The sequence below is a fragment of the Emys orbicularis genome, chromosome 8 (assembly GCF_028017835.1).
Source record: "Emys orbicularis isolate rEmyOrb1 chromosome 8, rEmyOrb1.hap1, whole genome shotgun sequence".
In the NCBI taxonomy this organism is placed as follows: Eukaryota; Metazoa; Chordata; order Testudines; family Emydidae; genus Emys; species Emys orbicularis.
Genome location: NC_088690.1, coordinates 98878091 through 98903052, shown reverse-complemented (window position 1 = coordinate 98903052; position 24962 = coordinate 98878091). Strand labels below are relative to the sequence as shown.

Here is a 24962-nt window from a genome sequence, read left to right as displayed (position 1 = left end):
CCACAGGTTTCATGGTTCAATCCCAATCAAATACAAGTGGTTTGAATTGAGATCAAGCTTCCAAAAGCGCCTGTCCTGCAGTATGTAAGTTGGTACTACCTTACGGTGGGGGTAACTGTGTCTTTGGTTTCTGGCAAAGGCATTCAACAATTAAGCACCACTAATGCGAAGCATCAATTTCATCATCATTTTAAACTCTCTATTAACCTCTTCCCCAGCACAGATCATCCATTCCCAATACACACAGGAAGCAACTACTTGAACAAAAATGAGCCAAGAAATAAAATTAATATAAACTTTTGCTTTTATAACTGTTTACCTTGAACTTGAGGGACATGATTATTTGCAGTAACGTTAATCTTATCTTCTCTTCCGTCTCAAAGTACTAACCCATGAAGTACAGCCAGCGTGGGGGTGGAAGGTGGCAGCCTTCACGATAGTAGATGGGAAAAGAAATCTTGGCAAAGGGAAAACACAGGCTTTATGGGATCTTCTGTTCCCCAGCCTCCCACCCCAGCGGCAGATATGTATGATGCTGTGATGAAAGTGTGCCCAAAGCTTTGGATTTTAACATTCTGCCCATCATAGGTTCCTGCAAAGAATGAAGGGCTGATTCAGCATTGCTGGTGTTTGAATCTGCTGAATTGGGATAAAGCAGCCTCCATGATCAGTTAGCTCTACTGTTCTGGGAAACACCCAGTGAACTACAGGGGTCCTTGGACTGGGCTCATGGTCTAACTCCTGGCTATTACTATCTTGGCTATCTTCTCACAGTCCTTCCAGTCCTGTCCTACATTTCTGTGGTGAAACCAATCACGCTGAGTGTTGGGAATAGGGTGACCAGATGTCCCGATTTTATAGGGACAGTCCAAATTTTTGGGTCTTTTTCTTATATAGGCTCCTATTATCCCCCACCCCCTGTCCCGATTTTTCACACTTGCTTTCTGTTCACCCTAGTTGGGAAATGCTTTCACAATGTAGAAGACACAAGATAACAGTGGTGCATCAGTAAGGGGACCACCCCTTTTCCTGGTTTACCGGTGAGAGGTAGAGCTCGTCGGAAAATAGCAATTATTTTTCATAGGATTTTTTTTGTGGGGAGGAGAATTATTTTCTTTCCTTTTCCCCATGAAAATATTTTAGGTTTTTTTTTTTAAAACTAAAAATGTTTTGATTTTCAAAAAACTGTTTTTGGATTTTGGGTTTCAGTAAAAATTTTCAATTTTTGAAAAGTGTTTTTGATCCAAAAAATTTTCTTTTGGGAAAATGTCAAAAAGCAATTTTTCCACATTTTTTTGTTTTGTTGTTCACAATAAGCCATTTTTCATCTAAATTAGTTTTTGATTAAAATATTTCCACCAAGATCTAGTTAGAGGAGTCCTGCCCCCAGCATGAGGATAAAATATTTCTCCCATTAGACTGAATTGACACAGCACTGAATTTCTTTGAGCTGATCTTAATGGCAGACATGGCCAGTGCAAAGTTTCAGCTCCCAGTGTGCCACTATCAGCAAAACAGAATGAATGAAACTGTTTCCACGCTGTTCTGCCTGAGGTAAACTGGGACCGAGGCCAAGAAGCCGAGTCCTGGCTGTGAGATTTGATGCAGAGCAAGGTTTTGCCCTTCTGTGCCGTTCACCTCTCAGATTGTCCCAACATCACTGCCTGCGGATGTTGCAGGAAGTTGTTCTTTCTTTACCTACAAGGTTTTGTGTGGCGGGTGTCGCTTTTTAATGTTGCTGAATGAATTTTCCATCGGTTGAAGGACGTGTTGAGTGTTAGAGTAACTGGGTCAGTGTGACCATTGCCAGGATAGCTTCAGGTTTTGCCTTGTTAACTGAAACAGGGCACATTCATCCAAAGAGTGAGGCTGGGCTGGATAAAACAAAACCCCCAAACTGGTACCAAATCCAAGAGTTGTGGAGGCTCACAGTAGGTTTATTCCCGCCCCCCTCCCCAAACCTATTATTTGTCATAGCCACGTCCCTCTCCATATCTTGGTTCCGGCGAGGGTAGGGAGTGGAAATGCCAGAATACCCCAAGAGAGGTGGTTCTTGGGAGATTTCAGCTCAGTTTTTCAGCCTCAAGTTAAAAATTCAGATAACCCTAGAAATTGGAGATGGTCTAGGTCTTGTGACATCTAGTACATCCTCTAGGCCAGTGCTGGATTGTTCCTTGCAGTGCATTTTACTGTGCAGTGTCTGGCTCAGTTTTAAATGTAAACTTCAGAGCTTTGCTTACCTAAGCTCAAATTCTGATCTTTTGGCATTTTGCTTGTTCTTATAAAAAAAAAAAAAAACGATGGGGAAACTCTGAGTCTCAGAGGAAGCTCTGTATCTCACTAGTATGTCTCCTGAGTTGGCTCATGCCTTTGACAACCAGCAAGTCATTTTCTTGAAAAGCCTTCACACTCTGGTGACTCAGAACCCCAAAAATGCCTGTTGTGGGATTTTCTTTTGTGAAACCAAACCCTGACCAGTGAGGTTTTGCCAAAACCAAATCAGAGCTCCTGAACTGAGTCTAAAGGTATGTCTACACTACGAAATTAGGTCGAATTTATAGAAGTGGATTTTTAGGAAGCGATTTTATACAGTCGATTGTGTGTGTCCCCACTAAGCACATTAAGTCGGCGAAGTGCGTCCACAGTACCGTGGCTAGCATCAACTTTCGGAGCGTTGCTTTGTGGGTAGCTATCCCACAGTTCCTGCAGTCTCCGCTGCCCATTGGAATTCTGGGTTGAGCTCCCAATGCCTGATGGGGCAAAAACATTGTCGTGGGTGGTTTTGGGTACATGTCATCAGTCGCCCCTCCCTCCATGAAAGCAATGGCAGACAATCGTTTCATACCTTTTTTCCGTGCAGACGCCATACTGCTTTCAGCAGACGGTGCAGTAGGACTGCTAACCGTCGTCATCCAACCACGGCTTCCGCTGCAACTCTGCTCTCCTGCTCTCCTGGTGCGATGAATCTACCTCGCAGGTCCTCTCATCGTTCGGTATAAACATCTATTCTCATAGCATCCGTCGTCATCCACCGCTTCTGCTGCAACTCTGCTCTCCTGCTCTCCTGCAGACGCCATACCATGGCAAGCATGGAGCCCACTCAGCTCACCGCTGCTGTTGTGAGCATTGTAAACACCTCGCGCATTATCCTGCAGTATGTTCAGAACCAGAACCTGCAAAAGCAGGCGAGGAGGCGACGACAGCGCGATCACGACAGTGATGAGGACATGGACACAGACTTCTCTCAAAGCACGGGCCCTGGCAATTTGGACATCATGGTGGTAATGGGGCAGGTTCATGCCATGGAACGCCAATTCTGGGCCCGGGAAACAAGCACAGACTGGTGGGACCGCATAGTGTTGCAGGTCTGGGATGAGTCCCAGTGGCTGCAAAATTTTCGCATGCGTAAGGGCACTTTCATGGAACTTTGTGACTTGCTTTCCCCTGCTCTGAAGCACAAGAATACCAAGATGAGAGCAGCCCTCACAGTTCACAAGCGAGTGGCGATAGCCCTCTGGAAGCTTGCAATGCCAGACAGCTACCGGTCAGTCGGGAATCAATTTGGAGTGGGTAAATCTACCGTGGGGACTGCTGTGATCCAAGTAGCCAACGCAATCACTGAGCTGCTGCTATCAAGGGTAGTGACTCTGGGAAATGTGCAGGTCATAGTGGATGGCTTTGTTGCAATGGGATTCCCTAACTGTGGTGGGGCGATAGACGGAACGCATATCCCTATCTTGGGACCAGACCACCTTGGCAGCCAGTACATAAACCGCAAGGGGTACTTTTCAATGGTGCTGCAAGCACTGGTGGATCACAAGAGACATTTCACAGACATCAATGTGGGATGGCTGGGAAAGGTACATGACGCTCGCATCTTCAGGAACTCTGCTCTGTTTGAACAGCTGCAGGAAGGGACTTACTTCCCAGACCAGAAAATAACTGTTGGGGACTTGAAATGCCTATAGTTATCCTTGGGGACCCAGCCTACCCCTTAATGCCATGGCTCATGAAGCCATACACAGGCACCCTGAACAGTAGTAAGGAGCTGTTCAACTATAGGCTGAGCAAGTGCAGAATGGTGGTAGAATGTGCATTTGGACATTTAAAAGCGCGCTGGCGCAGTTTACTGACTCAATTAGACCTCAGTGAAACCAATATTCCAATTGTTATTGCCGCTTGCTGTGTGCTCCACAATATCTGTGAGAGTAAGGGGGAGACGTTTATGGCGGGGTGGGAGGTTGAGACAAATTGCCTGGCCACTGATTACGCGCAGCCAGACACCAGGGCGATTAGAAGAGCACAGCAGGGCGCGCTGCACATCAGAGAAGCTTTGAAAACCAGTTTCATGGCTGGCCAGGCTATGGTGTGACAGTTCTGTTTGTTTCTCCTTGATGAAAACCCGCCCCCTTGGTTCACTCTACTTCCCTGTAAGCCAACTGCCCTCCCCCCTTTGGTCACCGCTTGCAGAGGCAATAAACTCATTATTGTTTCAAAATCATGCATTCTTTATTAATTCATCACACAAATAGGGGGATAACTGCCAAGGTAGCCCGGGAGGGGTGGGGGAGGAGGGAAGCACCAGGTGGGGTGGTGGATGAGGGGAGGAGGGAAGGACAAGGCCACACTGCACTTCAAAACTTATTGAATGCCAGCCTTCTGTTGCTTGGGCAGTCCTCTGGGGTGGAGTGGTTGGGGGCCCGGAGCTTCCTCCCCCCACCCCCCTGCGTTCTTGCGCATCTGGGTGAGAAGACTATGGAACTTGGGGAGGAGGGCGGGCGGTTACACAGGGGCAGCAGCGGCGTCCTGTGCTCCTGCTGCCTTTCCTGCAGCTCCACCAGACACTGGAGCATATCCGTTTGATTCCCCAGTAGCCTCAGCATTGCATCCGGCCTCCTCTCATCGCACTGCCACCACCTCTCATCTTGCTCCCGCCACCTCTCATCTCTCTCGTCCCTTCTGTCCTCGCATTCATTTTCTGCTTTCCTGGACTCTGACATTGTTTGCCTCCATGCATTCTGCTGAGCTCTTTCAGTGCTGGAGGACTGCGTGAGCTCACAGAACATTTAATCGCGAGTGCGTTTTTTTCGCCTTCTTATCTGCGCCAACCTCTGGGACAGAGATGATAGGGGGAGCGTTGAAACATTTGCAGCAGCGGGAGGAAAAAAAGGGAGAGTAGTATTTAAAAAGACACATTTTAGAGAACAATGGGTAGACTCTTTCATGGTGAACCAAGCTCTTAACATTAAATAGCACATGTGCTTTCGGTACAAGGTCGTATTTTGCCTCTTATATTGAGGGCCTGCTGGTTTGGTGTGAGAGATCACACACGCAGGGCCGGGAAAGAGAATTTGGCTTCCACGCAGCCATGGTAAGCCACAGTCTTTTGGCTTCTTCAACCTTCATAACTTGTGGGAATGGTTTCAAACAGCAGCGCCCTCCTTTCCCATACCAAGCACCCGTTGGGTTGGCCATTTAAAAGGAGGGGCTGTACTGGCTGCGAATGCATCCCAAGTCTTCAGGGCAAATTAATCATTAAACACACTTGCTTTTAAACCATGCATTATATTTACAAAGGTACACTCACCAGAGGTGCCTTCTCCAGCTTCATGGTCTGTGAGCCCGCCTTGGGAGGGTTTGGAGGGTATTGGCTCCAGGGTGATAAACAGTTCTTGGCTGTCGGGGAGAATGGTTTCTCCGCTTGCGTGCTGTGCACTATCCTCATCCTCCTCCACCTCCTCATCTTCCTCGTTCCCAAAATCCTCATCCCTGTTGCATGAGACTCCCCCCTTGCAGGTGTCCACGGACGGGGTGGGGTAGTGGTAGGGGCCCCCCCTAGAATTGCATGCAGCTCATCATAGAAGCGGCATGTCTGGGGCTCTGACCCGGAGCAGCCATTTGCCTCTTTGGTTTTTTGGTAGGCTTGCCTGAGCTCCTTAATTTTCACGCGGCACTGCTGCGGGTCCCTGCTGTAGCCTCTGTCCATCATGCCCTTGGAGATTTTTTCAAATATTTTGGCATTTCGTCTTGTGGAATGGAGTTTTGATAGCATGGATTCGTCTCCCCAAACAGCGATCAGATCCAGTACCTCCCATTCGGTCCATGCTGGAGCTCTTTTGCGATTCTGGGACTGCATGGTCACCTGTGCTGATGAGCTCGCCATGCTGGCCAAACAGGAAACGAAATTCAAAAGTTCCTGGGGCTTTTGCTGTGTACCTGGCTAGTGCATCTGAGTTGAAAGTGCTGTCCAGAGTGCAATGGAGCACTCTGGGATAGCTCCCGGAGGCCAATACCATTGAATTGCATCCACACTACCCCAAATTCGACCCGGCAATGTAGATTTCAGCACTAATCCCCTCAGTGGGGAGGAGTACAGAAATCGATTTTAAGAGCCCTTTAAGTCAACAAAAATGGCTTCGTCGTGTGGACGGGTGCAGGGTTAAATCAATCTAATGCTGCTAAATTCGACCTAAACTCATAGTGTAGACCAGGACTGAGAGTGAGCAGTTTGGGGTTTAATGAAGGCAAGCAAGGTGCTTCATCTCATTCAGCTATCTTTGTTATGCCAAAAGACCCCCTATTCAGGAGATTGCACAGACATAAGACTTCCACACCAGTAAGTATTTTAAAGCAACTTCTGCACTGACTACAGTATGAACTATAGGACACATTTCATTTCTTCCAGGAAGTGCCTGGGCATGTGGTGTAGTGGACTGTTGATGGTTTCTAGAGCACATACCGTTGAACTGTTTTGAGAAGCCTAAGGGCTGGTCCACACTAACCCCCAAATTCGAACTAAGGTACGCAACTTCAGCTACGTGAATAATGTAGCTGAAGTCGACATACCTTAGTTCGAACTTACCGCGGTTCAGACGTGGTCCACACGCGGCAGGCAGGCTCCCCGTCGACTCCGCGGTACTCCTCTCGCCGAGCTGGAGTACCGCAGTCGACGGCGAGCGCTTCCGGGATCGATATATCGCGTCCAGACCAGACGCGATAAATCGAACCCGGAAGTTCGATTGCCAGCTGTCGAACTACCGCGGTAGTGTAGACCTGGCCTAATTTTACAGACCCATAGGCCATAGCTTTCATATTTCTTTGGAATCACAGGCAATTCTGTTTTCCCAGTGACTCAGTTAATTCTGTCTTTGTAAGAGATTGGGAACATGGTCAAACTGTCAAGTTTGCTTTCCCCACACAAATATGTAAGAGATACAGTCATGTAAGTGGCCCCAGTGTTCAAATTCCATTCTCCTTTTAGGGTCAAATTGTGCCCTCAGTCCCACTCATGAGATTCACATTGAAGGTAATGTGAACCTCTTAATGTAATGTCTCATTGCCCACAGCCAGTCTGTGGTTTTCAGTACTCTTCACACGTAGCAGCCCTCCCATATGCTGTCTAAGCCTTTCTAATTGTGCAAGATTTGTCCCATCAAACACTCCTCCTTCCACCCTAATATTAAAAGCACCAAAAAGACACCTTGCTTTACTGAATATATAAAAAAAACACATGACTTTCTTTTCCTCAGTTGCTTGATACCAAACCCTCATGAGAAGAAGGTTAGCATTAAATCCTATAAGGAAGGCTTTGTTGCAGGAGATTTATGCTTCTTTAACTGTGCAGTTGGCCCAGCAGCTGTTACAAAGCTGGTTAACCATTCTGAGGGGATAGTTAAGACATGTTTCGTCAGCCCTGTCGGTCTGTACTGTAGCTTCCTGAATTTACGGCGGAGTGCTAGAGCAAATGCTAGGATTTTGGAACAAGCTGAAAGCATCTCTCTGGATATCTCCCAACTTGTTCTCCCACCATGGAACTCTTGTCCTATGCTAGCGGGTTCTCATTAATGAAGAAAAAATATTTTAGTTTCCTAAAAGCACCAGACTTCTCTTACAGAGCACATAGAGTTTAGGCAAGTCAGCTAAGAATAAGGTGAGAGAAGCATCGCTATTGTATACTGCTTTCCCACTGATCTTTAATTCTTTCTTTGTTCAGTTACAGCTCTTCATATCTGAATAGTTTTCTTGCTATATTTCACACACCAGTTCTTTGAAGTATGAGACTTTTCTTATGCAACAGAAGAGCTCCATGGCTTGGCTTTCTTCAACAGAGTTTAGAAGTTTTGCACTAGGAAAATGTGCTTCCATTGGTCATCAGTCATCACAGGAATGGATATGAAATGCTGAGTGACAAGGGAACTCTGACCTGTTCTGATTCACTTCCACTGGGCTTACACCAGTGGAACATCGTTGACATCAGTGGAATTATTCCTGATTTGCACCCGCGTAAATGAGGACAGAAGTATGCCCATTGTATTTTTCTGCAGACTGAAATGATGCTTTAATTGCTTAGTTTGGTCAATTAGGAATGCTCAGAACTGCATCAATCCACTTTAATATGCTGGTACTGAGATCTGAAAGGATCTGATTTGCTGGCCTGATTCTTTGGCTACAGCACCATGAGATGTGACATAGGAGACCAGAGGCTGAGACTGATCATGGGCTTTTCATTTTTTGGGCTGGAGTAGTGCAGGTATAGTTAGCAGCTGGTGTGTGAATGTGAATGTGTTTGTGTTTGAGACAGCAGTGGCTGCTCAACACCTAGAGTTTCCTGGGAACTGGTCTCAGAGTAGCATCAGAATCTTGGTATCTTTCTGAGAGCAGACTGCTCCCAGCTGCAGCAAAAAAGCACAATGACCTCTTTTGGAGGTGCAGTGCTTGAACGATGGTGTTAGGCCATACAAATGTTAGGGTAGTGCACACCTCATTAATATTGTATCACAAAGAGCATGCAGGCAGTTATGTGAACCAAGTTGTATTATGTCTTTCCCACAATACTGTTCACTTCTGCTCAGGCTCAGCTCAGGGCTGGCCTTAACATGAGGTGAACTGAGGCGCCCACCTCAGGTGCCAGACTTTGGGGGGGCGCCACTAGGACCCAGAGTGTAGAAAATTGTGTCTGCTGCTGGTGCATATGTATTCTCTCTGCTCTAGATGCACAGAGATGGTGGAGTGCTGTACTGGAGGAAGGAGGGCACAAGAGACATAACAGGCAGGTAGGAGAAAAGGTGAGAGGGATAACAGAAAGCAGCAGGAGCTGCAGGGAGAGAGAGGAGGAGGAGACTCTTATGTACCTCTTTAGCACCCCCAGGAGCCTGGACTGATTAACACCAGCTTCTCAGGGAGCTTCCTGTTTCCTGCTGCTTCCATGAACCCACTTGAGGAGAACAGGCAGTCAACTGAAGTAGTAGGAGCCGGTTAGGCCCTTAAGACGCTGATATCTTCCCTCACTCAGGCCCTGCTACCAGCCTGCTTATTGTCCCCTTCAACTGAATGTTGAGAGCCACTACAGCTGGCACAGAACAGCAGTCATGAGTGAAAGAAGAAAATACCCCTCTGGGGCAGCATTCAGAAAAAGAAAGAAAGCAAAGGAAGCTTTTCTATCTAAGCAGGAAGGAGCTCTCCTGAGATACATAGACACAAATGTTCACGGTGAGCCTTCCGGCCCCAGTGAGGATGTGTGTGGTGAGGAGATGCCTGATCTTCCAGTTAGTCAGAGTGCAGGTGTCCTGGCAGCTACTGCAGCATCCATATCTCCATCTCAAATGGATGTAACCATGCACATTCCTGAAGAAAAGTGTAGCTCAGAGAAGAGTGTGGTGGAGGCGCAAGAAACAGCTGCTGCTGAGTTAAGTTCCTGAAGTCTAGATGATCCAGGACTGAGGACCCACTTGAGCAGTAGCCTAAGGGACTTCCTTGTACTCCATGGGCCACAGCAAGTGAAAAACTTCATGTTCCCCAAAGACAATGAAAATAGAAGTTTCCATCCAACACATTACTGGCATGAAATCCCCAATGGTGACAAAATGGAGAGGCCATGGCTTACGTATTCAAAAACCCAGAATGCTGCATACTGTTTTTGTTGCAAACTCTTCCAGTCTAATGTTCCAGCCACATTGGGTTCTACAGGAACAAACTGGAAAAATCTGGCTAGAAATCTGGCATGCCATGCGAAGGCAGCAAATCACCAGAGAGCATTCCATAGGTGGAAAGAGCTTGAGATGAGACTAAGGTTAAAGGCCACAATAGATGATCACCATCAAGAGAAGATTACATCAGAGTCTCTTTACTGGCAAAATGTTCTGAAAAGGCTCATTGCCATTGTGAGAATGCTTGCTACCCAAAACCTAGCACTGTGTGGCACTTCAGATCAGCTGTATGTGCCAAACAATGGAAACTTCCTTAAAATTGTGGAGCTGATGGCTGAGTTTGATGCTGTACTCCAGGAGCATCTAAAAAGAGGCACCACCCAAGAAATGTACACACACCACTACCTTGGAAAAACAATTCAAAATGAGATCATACAGTTACTGGCAACAAAGTCAAACACACCTGACATCGGCCATACAGAACAAATGACTTTAATGGTGTGTTTTGTAACAACAACAGAACCTAGTGAAAATGTCCCTGCAATGGTGACTGTCAGAGAGCATTTTCTAGAATTTATTGACATTGATGATACTACAGGAGCTGGTATGACAAATAGAACAGGAGTACTTGTGGCACCTTAGAGACTAACAAATTTATTTGAGCATAAGCTTTCATGGGCTACAGCCCATTTCATCAGATACTATCTGTTCCATTCTGTGCATCTGATGAAGTGGGCTGTAGCCCATGAAAGCTTATGCTCAAATAAATTTGTTAGTCTCTAAGGTGCCACAAGTACTCCTGTTCTTTTTGCGGATACAGACTAACATGGCTGCTACTCTGAAATCTGTCGGTATGACAAATGTGCTTCTTAAAAAGCTGGAAGATACGGAAATTGCGATAGCTGACATGAGAGGTCAGGGCTACGATAATGGTGCCAACATGAGAGGAAAGAACAGAGGAGTGCAGACACGGATCCGAGAGTTAAACTCTTGAGCTGTTTTTGTCCCATGCAGTTCTCATTCATTGAACTTGGTGTCAGTGATGCAGCATCAGCTTCTAGTGAGGCTGCTGAAAATTTTAATGTAATTCAAAGCATCTATGTATTTTTCTCTGCATCAACTCATCGATGGCCAATTTTGAAGCAACAACTGGGAACATCCTCTCTGACACTGAAACCACTGAGTGCCACACGATGGGAAAGTCAAGTGGAGGCGATAAAGCCTATCAAACACCAAATTGGGAAGATAGATAATGCCATCGTTGTCATTATGGAGGATAATGCTATGACAGGAACTGTTCGTGGGAGAACAGTGGCAGAGGGAAATGGAATCACCAGAAACATACATAACTTCAAATTTCTGTGTGGCTTAGTGTTGTGGCATGACATACTGTTTGAAATAAATGTTGTAAGCAAGAGACTCCAAGGTGTTGACCTTGATATATCTGGAGCAATGGAACAACTGGACAAAGCAAAGTCATACTTACAGTCTTACCGGTCAGATGAGGGATTTCAAAACGTTCTGAAGAGTGCACAGAAGTTGGCAGAGGAACTTCACACTGAAGCTATTTTCCCACCCATTCAAGAATACAAGAGTCACCGAAAAAGAAGACATTTTGATTACGAGGCACAGGATAATCCCATAAGAGATCCCAAACAACAATTCAAAGTTGAATTCTTTAACCAGGTGCTAGATTGTGCAATACAGTCAGTTGAAGAACGTTTCATGCAGCTCAAGGAACACAGCAGTATATTTGGGATGTTGTATGATATTCCAAAACTCCTCACTGTACCTGAAGAAGACCTACACCAGCAATGCAGGGCACTAGAGACAGTGTTGACACATGATGACATGCGCGATATTTATGCGAGTGATTTAGGTGATGAACTGAAAGCCCTTTCAAGATACATTTCAGCAGGATCAACTCCAAAGGCTGTTCTGGAATATATGTGCACAAATAAGATGACCACCCTCTTTCCAAATGCTTTTGTTGCTCTGTGCATACTTCTAACACTTCCTGTAACAGTTGCCAGTGGAGAACGCAGCTTCTCCAAGCTGAAGTTAATAAAACCACATCTACGCTCCACAATGACACAGGAGAGGCTGGTCGACCTTGCAACCATCTCAATAGAGCATGAGCTGGCCCAGACTGTGGACCTTCAGCAGGAAGCAGTTCAAATCTTTGCAACCAAGAAGGCACGGAAAGCACCACTTTCATTATTCAAACAGATAAAAATGCCAGTGTTTACTATGCAGACAAGAAAAGTTACATTTGCTGTTCGGGCGTTTGAAAGTTACGTGTTACTTACAATTTTTGAACAAGGCATTTTAAGTTGTTAGTTCTCCTTTATTGGGGTAGGTAGCAGAGCAGTACCGTAAGAGGAGCAGAACAGGAAGAAGACAGAATTGAGACCTTTCAAAGTTTTGGCCCAAGCGAGGGGGCATGAGGGCTTCATTTGAGCTCCTCGCCTCAGGTGCCAAGATGTTGTGGGCCCTGGCTCAGATAACACCCATAACACTTTGTAAAGCTGAAGTCAGGATTCATAAGGTCTCTAAGGTCTGCTGGACTCCAGCAGATTCAAAGGAAAGATGCATGAAAGATGTGTCCTGTTACAGATTGGGATGTACCTCCATGGCCCAATTGGTACTTGGAATGTAGTATCCAAAACAAAAGATAAGCTTGATACAAGAAAAGCAAGACCAAAAGTTGATTGATCGATTTTAATCTTGGCTGACATGTAGTATGCTCTCTAACCATACTATAAATAGTTTAAGTGCATATTTTCAGAGCACACCTGTGTAAAGTGAACTGGACGCTGCCAGATTTCCTTCCCAGAAGGACTGATGAAGTATGAACTCTTTACTTTCTGTATTATGCTCCTTTGTCTTTGACAAATAAAAGTTGGCTAAGCTTGGTTAACTGGTCTCTCAAACATTCTTAATAACATCCCACAACTGTAGTCAAGCAATTGGCTATATCTTTAAGGAATAGGGGTGAAGTAATGTGGAACCCCATGGAGCTCCATGTGAACTAGGTTGGGTCAGATCAGAGACAGAGCACCTGTGGAAAAAAACTCACTGTAGGGGTATGATGGGGTGGACTAGGCCCAAAGACCCCCTGCTGGAGGCCTCAGGGTTCGGCCACACCCATCCCAGGGAAGGAGCAGTTGAGAGGTCCTCTAAGCAGGCTAGAGTGGCTGTAGGGGAAGCAGCTAATCAGGGCCTAGGAGGGCCATATAAAAGGAGCTGCAGAGCAGAGCAGTAGTCAGTTGTTGCTTGGAGCAGGAGAAGAAAGGACTGTAGGGCTGGCTGTCTGGAAGAGCAGCAGGGCCCGGGGCAACATTGAGGGAGCTCCAGGCTGGTTGCTAGGACTGGGGAGGGCTGCAGCCCAAATGAGGGCTGGATTACTAAAGACCAAAGCCCAGGGAGGGCTAGAGAGAGACACCACCAGAGGGGTACTGAGATATGCCCCGGTGGACCGTATACCCTGGAAGGGGTTTGTGCTGGTTAACATGCAGACAGTGTGACTTGGCCAGAACACTGTGTCACTGACAAACCTGCCTGAGAATCACTGAAAAGGGTCACTAGAACTAAATAACACAGGCACGCCCAACCAGAAGGGGGCACTCGTGAGAGGTTGGTGCCAACCCCATTACAAGGGGGGGCGGGGAAAAACCTAGGGGCCTACTCTGTAACTGTATGAAGTGATGGCTATTCCAAAGTGGGTGAGGAGGCCTTTGTCCATTCTCCTCTGGTAGTGCAGTGTTCCCAGCACATCCAGATTAGTCGCAATGTTTTTTCCATGCAGGAGTCAAGATGAAGGAGTGGTAACAGTGGCACTGTGTACCGCATGTCAACAAACACAGAAACGTATCAGAATTTACATGGCCTGTGATTTATGGAATAACTTTTAACATCTTCATATCTGAGTTTCAAAGACTTGAGCTCTGCAATGAACATAAAGGACGAAGTGCAAGTTAGTGTTTTACACAAAAAAGGCTTCCGATTGTCTGAGCAGTAGTGAAATCAGGCTAGTTGCCAAAAATATTTACCCTCAGAGATAGATGGCCAAAGGGAGCTGTTTGAAATCTGAACCCAGAGCTGGAGGTTGAATGTTGCATCTTGAGCCCATTTATTAAATGGTCACTTTTGGGGCATAAGCAAACATCGAATGGTTCGGAGGCTTGGAATGGATATAGACATTAAAGATCAGATGCTTATCTGAGCCCTCAGCATCTCTGGTCTGTAAAACAAGGATGGGAGTTTTGGGTATTTACTGTCTATTTAGGCTGGAACTGGGACTAATGGGGGGTGGGGATAGTATTTCTTAGCGACTTTTCTGGTCAGGACCAGGAGAACAGAGGTGCGTCTCTAATGCACAGTTTCCAACTTTCACGTGGGTAAATAAGCACCCCGACTTTCACAATAAGACAAGAATCAAGCTAATCCCATTTCAAAACAAACCAATCCCTAAGAACCCGAACACTCTGTGACTAGATCCCCCCAGCCTGCAGTCTGGGACTGTGGTGGGCCCGCTGTGCACCCCTGACTCTCTCTCTCCCTCCCCTTGCCCCTTCTTGCCGGGAGCCGATCAAAAAGAAGAAGCAACAAGCTACAAGCCAAAACAAGCCCAATTTCTGTGTTTTTTTCGCGGGTTAGGCATGTCTGCTGTAATGTCTCTCTTTGTTGTGTCCCCATACAGGTTCAATGAAAGGTTAGTTGAGGTCTGGGGAAGGTTTGGATCATTTTTATCCAAATCATTTCACCCATCCTTTGTGTAATATTTTGGGAGGCATTGTGTATGGAAGAGCTGGTTATTGTGGTTAAGATCAAAGTTATAGTATCAATTGAGTTTCTGGTACAAGCGCTCATGGACTATATCCTGCTTTTGGTGTGAAAGGATTCAGTGACCTAGCAGGCCTTTTGCATTTCTAACCGATTCTAATTTTTCTTTGGAAGATTCAGCAACATCAAGAAGAAGTGTGGCTTATGCTGATCGTCTGTATTTTTAAAAAACGTTTTGTTTCAAAATTTACCTTCAATAGGTAATTCCCGGTTTGAGAGAGTTGTGGTCTAGTAGTTGGAGCAGGAATGAGGAATGCCCAAATTTTAATCTGTGACACTGTCATCCCAGTTTTAAGATCAGACACTGTAACATAAATGTTAAACTGGCCAACATATATGTTATTATTTTAATCGCCTTTATATAACTCAAGGACTCTCAGGGAAAGTACAGACTTGAACTTCAGTTACTAGTATTTCACTCTGGGCTCCACAGTCATTCTAGTGGCCCAAGGATCAGCGATCCAAAAGTAATGGGTGTTTCAGGAAGGATACTTTTAGCTTCTAGCAGGCAGAGATGAGAGGACATCATTAGTTTTCACTGCTTGCTAGAACCACCTATTCTCTCGCTGTAGCAGCTGTAGCATCTCCGAGTAGGGGTGAGTGTGTTGATTGTTGGGTTATTGTTAGTCAATTAATAATCAGTTGTTGCACATCAGTCTTTTCTGATTATATTTGGGATGGAGCATGGCTCAGACATCAAACATTGCTGCAGTCTTTGATGTAGGATTTTCCAAATGGGTCATTGTCTTGGTTGGTTAATTTTTTTGGCCGATTAGCTATCCTGTATCTCCACATTATTTTTGCATAATTTTTGCATATTGTGTGGTTCATCATGGACCGATCAGAGTTAAAACCATTCAGACTGTAAGCTCCTCGGAGCAACGATTTGATCTGTGTTCCCCAAAAAGTACTTTGCAGTAGGGCTGGCTGGAAAAAAAATTCCAATGGAGAACTGAATTTTAAACTAAACTATTTTTTTGTGTGGAAACTGTTTTGCTTTCCATGATTTATTTTTATTGGCTTTTCTTAAATTTTTTCAGTTTTCAGCAAACAAAAACTTTAAAAAAATTGTTTATTTGTTTTTTTTATTGTTAAAATTTTCCACTAAAAATTGACACAAACAAATTGATTTTGTTGAGGTTTTTTTCCCCCCCAACCAGCTCTGCATGGCAGGCTTGCAAGTAACATAAACAGATAAGTAATAACAACAACGTAGAACTGTTCGCTTTGGATGGATTCAGAGTTACTACTCTTCAGGGACATACTATTTTTGTCCTTTTTGCTCCTACAACAGATTTGTTAGGGTGCTCTGGGCTCCTGAAGATGCACTTTTTTCTTAATTTGGGATGTTTATTCAAGCTTAGTGTTCTCTTCTGGCTGTATGTACCGTTATCAGATTGGTAATGACTTGTAGAGACCGGAAATATGAGCTGAGTCGTCAGGCGATCTTGGTTGTGTTCCCGGTTCTACCACAGACTGACATCCTGTGACTTTGGCCAAGTTGCTGAACCTCTCTGCATTTCGATTACACATCCCATCAGGATTATCTGGGATAATAATAGACACCGAATTCATGGTGTGTGGTGAAGGGAATGTGATAGTTCTGTGGTGGGTTGAAAGCGGAAGCTGAACTCTGCGCAGGCTGTTAATTGAAGGGCTCCTCGAGATGCTTGTGGGAAAGGTGTGAGCAGCTAGAGAATCGCTCTTGTTGCCGAAGAGCTGCAGCAGCCTCGGTAGAAGGTTAGAGGTGGGAGTTCCTGCAATGTACAACTGCAAGAAACCGCCAGAGTTATTGAGAGGAAGGCTTCAGACAGCCCCATCGTGTGTTGTTTTCCTGCCAGATGAGGTTTCCTGTGTGGGAGTCAGGACCTAGGATATACCTTCCTCTCATAATGCGACATCCTGTCACGCTGGCGCCTTCTGTTTGAAATGTGCTTTTGTACTGGTACCGTCTAGTAAAGAATCTGGGCAATTGCATCTGAGCAAGCGCTGACACAGATGCAGTCAGAGGCCTAAATTTATCCCTGCACCAGGGCAGAGCCTGGTTCAGGGTGGCAACGTGCCTCCCCTAGCCTGGAGCTGGTTCAGCCTTTGGCATTGGTGAAAGTAGCTCTGAGAGCTACTCTGACTTGTGCTCCTGCTGCAGCAGGTCATTAGGGCTGAGATACAGGCATAGTCCCTCTGGCCCCTAGAATGGCTCCTACATCAGGGCCCTTACAGGCAGGGAGGGAGGGGTTGAAAAGCTGTCAGAGGCCCCTTATGTCAGGGGGACTGCCCCAGCTGGGAGTGGGGATGCCAGTGCAGCTTCTCTCTGGCTCAGATCTTAAGAAAGTGAAGAATTCCCCCTAGTGGGTTCATGTTCCCCTTGACATAGAAATGCATGGGCTTCATGGCCTACATCACTCTAGATCAGAGGTGGGAAAACTACGGCCCGCAGGCCACATCTGACCCACGGGACCCTCCTGCCCGACCCCTGAGCTCCTGGCCTGGGAGGCTAGCCCCTGGCCCCTCCCCTGCTGTTCCCCCTCCCCTGCAGCTTCAGTTCGCCCCACCACTGGCGCAATGCTCTGGGTGGTGGGGCTGCGAGCTCCTGGGGCAGCGCAGCTGCAGAGCCCGGCCTGACCTGGTGCTTTGTGCTGTGCAGCGTGGCTGGCTCCAGCCAGGCGGCGCGGCTGTAGTGCCACCAGCAACCGGTGCTCCAGGCAGCGCGGTAAGGGAGCAGGGAGCGGGGGGGCGGGGGGTTGGATAGAGGGCAGGGGAGTTCAGGGTGGTGGTCAGGGGGCGGGGATGTGGATAGGGGTCGTGGAGGTCAGAGGGCAGGGAACATGGGGGCAGGGGTCCCGGGGGGGCAGTCAGGAAGGAGAGGAGGGGTTGAATGGGGCGGCGGGGGGCAGTCAGGGGTGGGGGTTCTGGGGGCTGTCAGGGGACAGGCAACAGGGGGGTTGGATGGGGTAGGAGTCTGGGGGGAGCATTGGGGCGAGAAGCAGAGGGGGCTGGATAGGGGGCGGGGGCCAGGCCACGCCTGGCTGTTTGGGGAGGCACAGCCTCCCCTACCCGGCCCTCCATACAATTTCCGAAACCCGATGTGGCCCTCAGGCCAAAAAGTTTGCCCGCCCCTGCTGTAGATGGAAGCGGTACTTGTAAAGCCAGGCTCTGGTGCTTCAGACACCTCCCCCGCTCCATTGAACTCTCCATTAATCACCTCATGACACTCCAAGCTGTTAGCCGGGACAAGCTTGGTGGGAAGCGGAGGAGATAGAGTCTGACGCTGCTGGCTGGTTTTTATTTACAAGCTAGACAGTGTTTGAAACTCCTCCATTTCTTTTCTGTATTTGAAACCTTATCACAGGGAAAGCAAATCTCCTTTGACAGCTGAATATGGGGAGCTGTAGAAAGCTCTGGGAGCTGCTATCTGAATACTCATGATCCCTGCCCTATTGCTGGGGGTCATAGGCAGTTCAGACCATAGGGCTGCTCTCCCACAGACTTCAGCCTCCAGCTGGGGTGGGGAGAGGGAAGACTGTGTTGCTTTAGAAAACCTGTTCAGTGTAGTGCCATTTGAAAAGTGCTAGCCCCCACCTGAGTAGCCTGCCATCCAAGGCTATTCAGATCCAATCTGCAACATGCTCCTTGCTGTACATACTCTCCCATGGGATTTTTGACTCTTGGAGACAATAGAACTGGCCTCCCTCAGCAGGATGGTGTCAGAATGAATGTATTAATCTTGGGGAGGCACTCAGCCCAGATCCTCAAAGGTATGTAGGTGCCTAATGCCCACTGATTTCAGTTATTATAGGAATTGGAGGGGTATAGAAGTACCTAGGCAGAAACATGAAACGTACCCAAGATGATTAATAAACCCAGAGCTCTCATCTACAGTACAGAAAACAAATGGGGCTGCATCTGTACTGTGCGGGGAGAACAGAAACCAGCATGTGAAGAAGTGAATGCATCATAACAGAGAGAGAAATAGCAAGAGTATTGTTTTCACTGGAGGAGCTGGAAACAGTACAATTTCCTGGGTGGCATTAGACACTAACTTTGTCTCATTTTCTTACAGTGCTCAGTACAAAATTCAAGTATATCCAGAAGAGTAAACAGGGGGAGACGGAGGCCTGAGAATTTGCCCTCGTGGGACCACGGATGCAGAGCACATTTGCAATGGAGCTGAATAATTCACAGGTTGGGAGCTATAAGGGAAAATATGACCCCTCCCCCCTTCTGCTCCTGTATTTCTAAACTCCCACGTGTCAATCATCTAGAACAACCCTTATGCTGGAAACTGGATGAATCAGTTTGGCTCAGGCTCTCACTTGGATAACTACAATTAAAAACTAGATACAGAGGGCAAACAAACATCTGTTGGGCACCTTATCTACAGGGGGCCCTCGACTTTGTCTTGACAATTAGCACTCTGTGGTGAATTATAATCTCCACTAATTCACCCAAGTGGTATTTATCTCTTCAGACCTGGTAAAGATCCCATGTGCTTATTGTTGCCATGACTTTGTGCCTTCTCCAGCCAAAGAATAACCAGGCTTCCATACTATGCTTTGAACAAAAGGTTTGACTGGAAACTGACAGGCTAATGCCAGGGTGTCATGGATTTGTTAGGTTGCATGCTGTGATGAATGATTTCTGAACAACCTGGTATAGACCCCTGTAAGCAGCTAAATTACAAAAGAGCTGAAAAAGTTTCTTCACCTTGGACCTTCTGACATCATCGGTTTTAACTCGCTGGCATGCTTGTTCCTATGACTTCATTAACAGCCAAATCCTGATACATCAAAACCAATGTAAGAACTTCTTGTGACTTCAGGGTTATGCTGAATTTGCTTGTCTGGTACTGAGTGCTTAGGCACTACAAAGTTAGTTCAATGCAAGTCATCTTGGATCAGCCTATTTGCGCATGTGTCTACACTCAAATTTGTCACTGGCTGATGTAAGTGCCCCACTACAGCGACACAGTAAAAACACCTGCCCGAACTGCGGAGAGCCATGGTTGACCTACTGAGGTCAATGCAGAGCGAGTGTAGCCACTGCATGACATGTGTCAATTCCAACAACCTCCACCAGCTGTCCCAATGGACAGTGACCACCCTGGTTATATTTTTAAATTGTGCTGCCTACGGGTCACAGAGACTGGAAACCCCTCCCCCCCCCTCCACACACACACACCAGGGCCGGCTCCAGGCACCAGCGCAGCAAGCAAGTGGTTGGGGCGGCCAACGGGAAGGGGCGGCACGTCCAGCTCTTTGGCGGCAATTCGGCGGCGAATCCCTCAGTCCCTCTCGGAGGGAAGGACCTGCCGCCGAAGAATGAAGCGGCGTGGTAAAGCTGCTGCTGATCGTGATCGCGGCTTTTTTTTTTTTTTCCCCCCCGCCGCTTGGGGTGGCAAAAATCCTGGAGCTGGCCCTGCTCCCCACTTAACTCCCCCTGCGTGCTTTTGAAATGCTTCTTCCTGATTGCCCAGCTTGGCGAGCACACACAGCTCACCTTTGTTACATGCAATTGCCTTGCCTAACTGACCATGCCAGCTCCATGCACACAGACGTACTAGACACAGTCCTGCCTGGAGTAGACAGAAAGTATTGGATTTCCTGGGCACGGACCAGCTGTAGAAACGTGGACATCCCTGAGCAGATTGCATGGGGGGTGCAGGGAAAGGGTTATGACAGGGATCAGCAGCACTGCTGTGTGAACGTGAAGGAACTTTGCCAGGGATATCACAAGGCCAGGGAGGCCAATGATGGATCTGGTGCTGCGCCACAGACCTACCACTTCTACAAGGAACTGCATGCCATCCATGGTAGAGACCTCACCAGCAACCCACAGACCACTGTGGATACCTCATGGGAGCCCAAGACCCCAGCTGTGAATGGCGAGAAGGAGGATGGGATGGGGGAGACATAGCAGGGGACTCCAGCCATGCTGTGAGCCAGGAGCTGTTTGAGGCTCCACCAAAGTCTAGCAAGTCCTACCAGGCGAGCACAGATGAGCCTAATGAAGGGGGAAGAGAACTCAGGTAAGTGTATGCATACATTTTTTCCCCTTACAATGTTTATTTTTAAAGATGGCACCTGGCCAGGCCCCAAGTGAACAAGACAAAGGTATCGACTTTTCATTGTTTTACTCGTATAAGAAGAGACAGAGGTACAACAGAGGTAGAGTTGGCATCTGCTTTTCATTTCCTTGTTGGGTTAGGTGGAGAGAGGGGACATGCAGAGCACTGTGTTTATGTACATAGGGATGTCTCTTTTATCCTCCTGAGAGATACTCTGCAATCCTCTTCCATAAGTTTCTAGTGATGGCAGCCTTATTTCTTCCCCCATGGTAAGAGACTCTCCCACACCATGTGTGATGAGCTTAGCTGGCACCATTGCAGTAAACAGACTAGCATCATATGGTCCATCAGCAGCTGTGTTCTCTGTGCCTTTGTGACCCTCGGGAGTTGGATATTAGCTAGAATCCCCACAGCCTGTGGAAAACTGCCAATCAATACTCACTGCACTGCTGGGTGCCAACGGCAGGCCGTGCTCAGGCATAGGAGATGAGTGTCAGTCATGACAGAGAAGCACAGAGGCAAGAGGGTTAGAGAAAAGACAGTTACCTTTTCCGTAACTGGTGTTCTTCGAGATGTGTTGCTCATGTCCATTCCACAACCCGCCCTCCTTCCCCACTGTTGGAGTTTCCGGCAAGACGGAACTGAGGGTGGGGAGAGCCGGCGGTGCCCCTTATACCGTGCTACGTGGGCACCACTCCAGAGGGCGCCAGAGCTGGTCCCCTACGGATACTGCGGAGGGAAAAACTTCCGGTACGAGTGCATGTGGCGAGCGCACACACCTAATATGGAATGGACATGAGCAACACATCTTGAAGAACACCAGTTATGGAAAAAAGTAAGTGTCTTTTTTATACCTTAAGGACACATAAAATCCTTCCTCTCCTCCAGCCCCCGCATCCCTGACAGGCTGTACTCACCACGTCTGGGACTGGAGAGCAGTGCTGTGCAGAGGCACTCCAAAGCTGAAGTGTCGAGTAGCATAGCTTATTAAAAGTGTATATGGGAAGAGTTTTGAAATTTATCTTTCCCTTTCTCTTGTGACCGTAAATCCAATGGCACATCTGTCTGTTTTTATCAGCAGCTTTCGGCAGGGTGGCCTTGAGGGATGCCCCCTCCTTGCCAGCAGAACACCTGACCCTGAAGAGGAGGAGAAAGAAGAGAATGAGAGAGGCTAATAATCTATGATTCTATGATTCTATGACATGATTTGCGAGATCCTGCAAGCCAGTGAGGCATCAGACCATGAACAAAGGGCTTGGAGAGCCAGCATGACGAACAGCATGGAGAAGGAAAGAGAGAACAAGTAAAAGGCCCCAGGAGTTGCAGCAGGAAATGTAGCAGAATGTAGTAGGTCTTCTCAGTCAGCAAATTCAAGTGCTGCAGGCCCTGATTGACCTACGGGTCCAGAAATCCCAGACCTGCCCACCTTTTGCAGTCCTTGGAGAATTCCATGGTCGCTGCTCCTTGCAACTCCTAATATACCACATGGCATCACAGGGCACATCCTTACTCCTTCCACTCCATGCCAGGGACAGTAAGGAAAACCACAGCTTTACATACACTGACCTGTGAGAACCACGGCAGGTGTATGTGTAGCCACACTGGACTATGCTTGTTTCCTCAACAGGACACACATGTTTATAATTTTAACTTTCACCCCGTTATGTTAAAAACTTGTGTAACAGGGCCTATGTGTTTTCTGGTTTTTGCACATTGATTTTCTGCAGCATTGTTTCTTTTTTCCCACTCAACTTGCGTTTTTTGGAGAATCAAATCACCTCTATTAGTTCACAACAAACATTGCAGAATGCATAGTGGTACACAAAGCAGACAGTATTTGTAAATACACGCCAAGCATCATAGAATTCATAGCTACAGAAAAACACCCAGTTATATTCATAAATGTACAGTAAGCACTTCAAGCAACCCGTAAAGATCTAGGCCCACAGACCAGTACTGTGGCTGACAGTTCAAGTGCTGTTTCGAAGCTTCCCTCAACTGCATATTTCCATAGTGGGGTCTTGTAATGAACCATGAGTCTGGCTGTTCAGAGTCAGTCAGCAGCTGCTTCACGTCTGCTCTCCACCCTGGTGGCAGCTTTCCCCCTGTGGCCTCATAGATATTATGCAGGACACAAGAGGCAGCTATAACAATTGGGATATTTTTCTCACTGAGCTCCAAACTAGTGAGTAGACACTGCCAGCATCCCTTCAATCTACCAAAAGCACATTCAACTGTCATTCTGCACCTGCTGAGCTGGTAATTGAATCTTTCCTTGGTGCTGTCCAGGTAGCCAGTGTATAGCTTCAAGAGCAAGGGTTAGGCTGGGTCCTCTAGCATCATTACTGGCATTTCAATATCACCAGTGGTAATTCACTGGCCAGGAAAGAATGTCCCTACTTGCAGATTTCTGAACAGCCATGTGTTCTTAAAGATATGAGTGTCATGCATCTTCTCTGACCAACCAACACTGATGTCGGTGAAGCCACCCCAGTGATTCACCTACATGTGCATAACCATAGAAAAGTTTCCTTTTCTGTTGTACTCTGTGGCAAGATAGGCTGGTGCCAGAATAGAGAGTTGCATGCTGTCTATCGCCCCACCACTGTTCAGGAACGCTCATTGCTGCAAATCACCCACTTTGTCCTGCACATTGCCAAGAGTTACAGGCCTGCATAGCAGGAGATAATTAATGGTTCTATGCACTTGCACAACAATGGCCCCACTGTGTATTTTCCAACTCTAAAATGATTTCTCACTGACCAGTAGCAATCTGGTATTGCAAGCTTCCAGAGTGTGATCACCACTCGCTTCTCCATTGCTGATGCAGCTCTCATTCTGCTGTCCATGCACTGAAGGGCTGGGGAGAACTCAGTGCACAGATCCAGTCATATGGCCTTGTGCTGCCAAAAGTTCTACCGCCACTGTGCATTGTCCCAAACCTGCATTATGATACGATTCTGCCAGTCAGTGCTTTTTGCTCGGGTCCAGAAGCAGCACTCCATCATCTGCAGCTGGTCTGTGAATGTCACCAACAACCTTGAATTGTTTTTCACTATGTCCCTCAGCAAACTGTCCTCAAAGAAATTATCATGTTCCTGGTTATTGTACTTCCTGGAGGTCTTCAAATACAGGCAGGAGCGCCACCGGCTTTTCTTCCGCCCTAGGCAGCGGAAGGTCCCGGCCCGAAATGCCACCCCCCACAGAGGCAGCGGAAGGTCCCGCCGCCGAAATACCGCCGCGGTTGCCGCCTCCCAAATTGTAGTGCCCTAGGCGACCGCCTAGGTCGCCTAATGGGTTGCGCCGGCCCTGAATACAGGAGAAGTGTGCGTCCTGTATTTGCAACATTCACAAGAACAGTATAGAGCTCTGCGGACTCTGGGCTTCAGCCAGAGATGGCAGAGACTGAAAAGTGTCATGCAAGTTTGGGAGGGGGGCGTTTAAAAAGGTTTGAAAATTATGGGCTCTGGATGGCATGATGGGATGGAGAAAGTTATCTGCTGGGAACTTAACCCCTAGCTCCCAGAGATCCCCGGATGAGTCATTACTATCTCACAACACATTGCAAAAATGGCCAATATGGCATGGTGCCAGATGGCAGAGCATAGCACTTTGGAATATGCTCCCGTAGTGCACTGCACTTTGCATCAACACAAGCATGCCTGGTGAGTAGTCGCAGTGCTGACACAAGTAGCCATGTGACCGAGCAATATACAAACTTTGGCGGCTGTATGCCGACGTAACTTTGTAGTGTGTAGATTTGACCTTAGGAAAGCGTTGGCAAAAGCAATGGCACTTAGCAAGGCCTTTCCCTGCCCAAAACAAAGTAAAGACCTGTGCTAAATTAAATATTCCCATGTTCGTTCTTCTATGGAATGGCTTTTGCCTTCAGTGATCCACCTTGTTAATGAGACACCTGGCTGTCGGGTGAATGCAAACCATAGAAAGAAGAGCTCCCCATAGTGACTTTAGGTAATTCTTGTAGATGTAGATATAACTGGCCAGATCCCCATATCATGCAAATCGATGCAGCTCTATTAACTGTAATGGAGCTATGCTAATTTATACCATCTGAGGATCTAGCTCATAATGGTAACGGTAGCCACAGTGGTCCCTGACCTGTTTGG

The 24962-nt window shown here is 47.1% G+C and overlaps 1 long non-coding RNA gene across 2 annotated transcripts in view; it reads left to right on the top strand.

The window, feature by feature from the left end:
• The window catches only part of LOC135882372 (uncharacterized), a 78191-nt gene extending 55669 nt beyond the window's left edge, over nucleotides 1-22522 (top strand). Inside the window, exons 3-5 of one of the 2 annotated variants that reach the window (XR_010561593.1) lie at nucleotides 7-84; nucleotides 18832-20796; nucleotides 21914-22522. This is a non-coding gene — a long non-coding RNA (uncharacterized LOC135882372). The remainder of the gene's footprint in view (nucleotides 1-6; nucleotides 85-18831; nucleotides 20797-21913) is intronic. The other variant, XR_010561594.1, reaches the window with a different exon arrangement.
• The last annotated feature ends 2440 nt before the right edge of the window (nucleotides 22523-24962 follow it).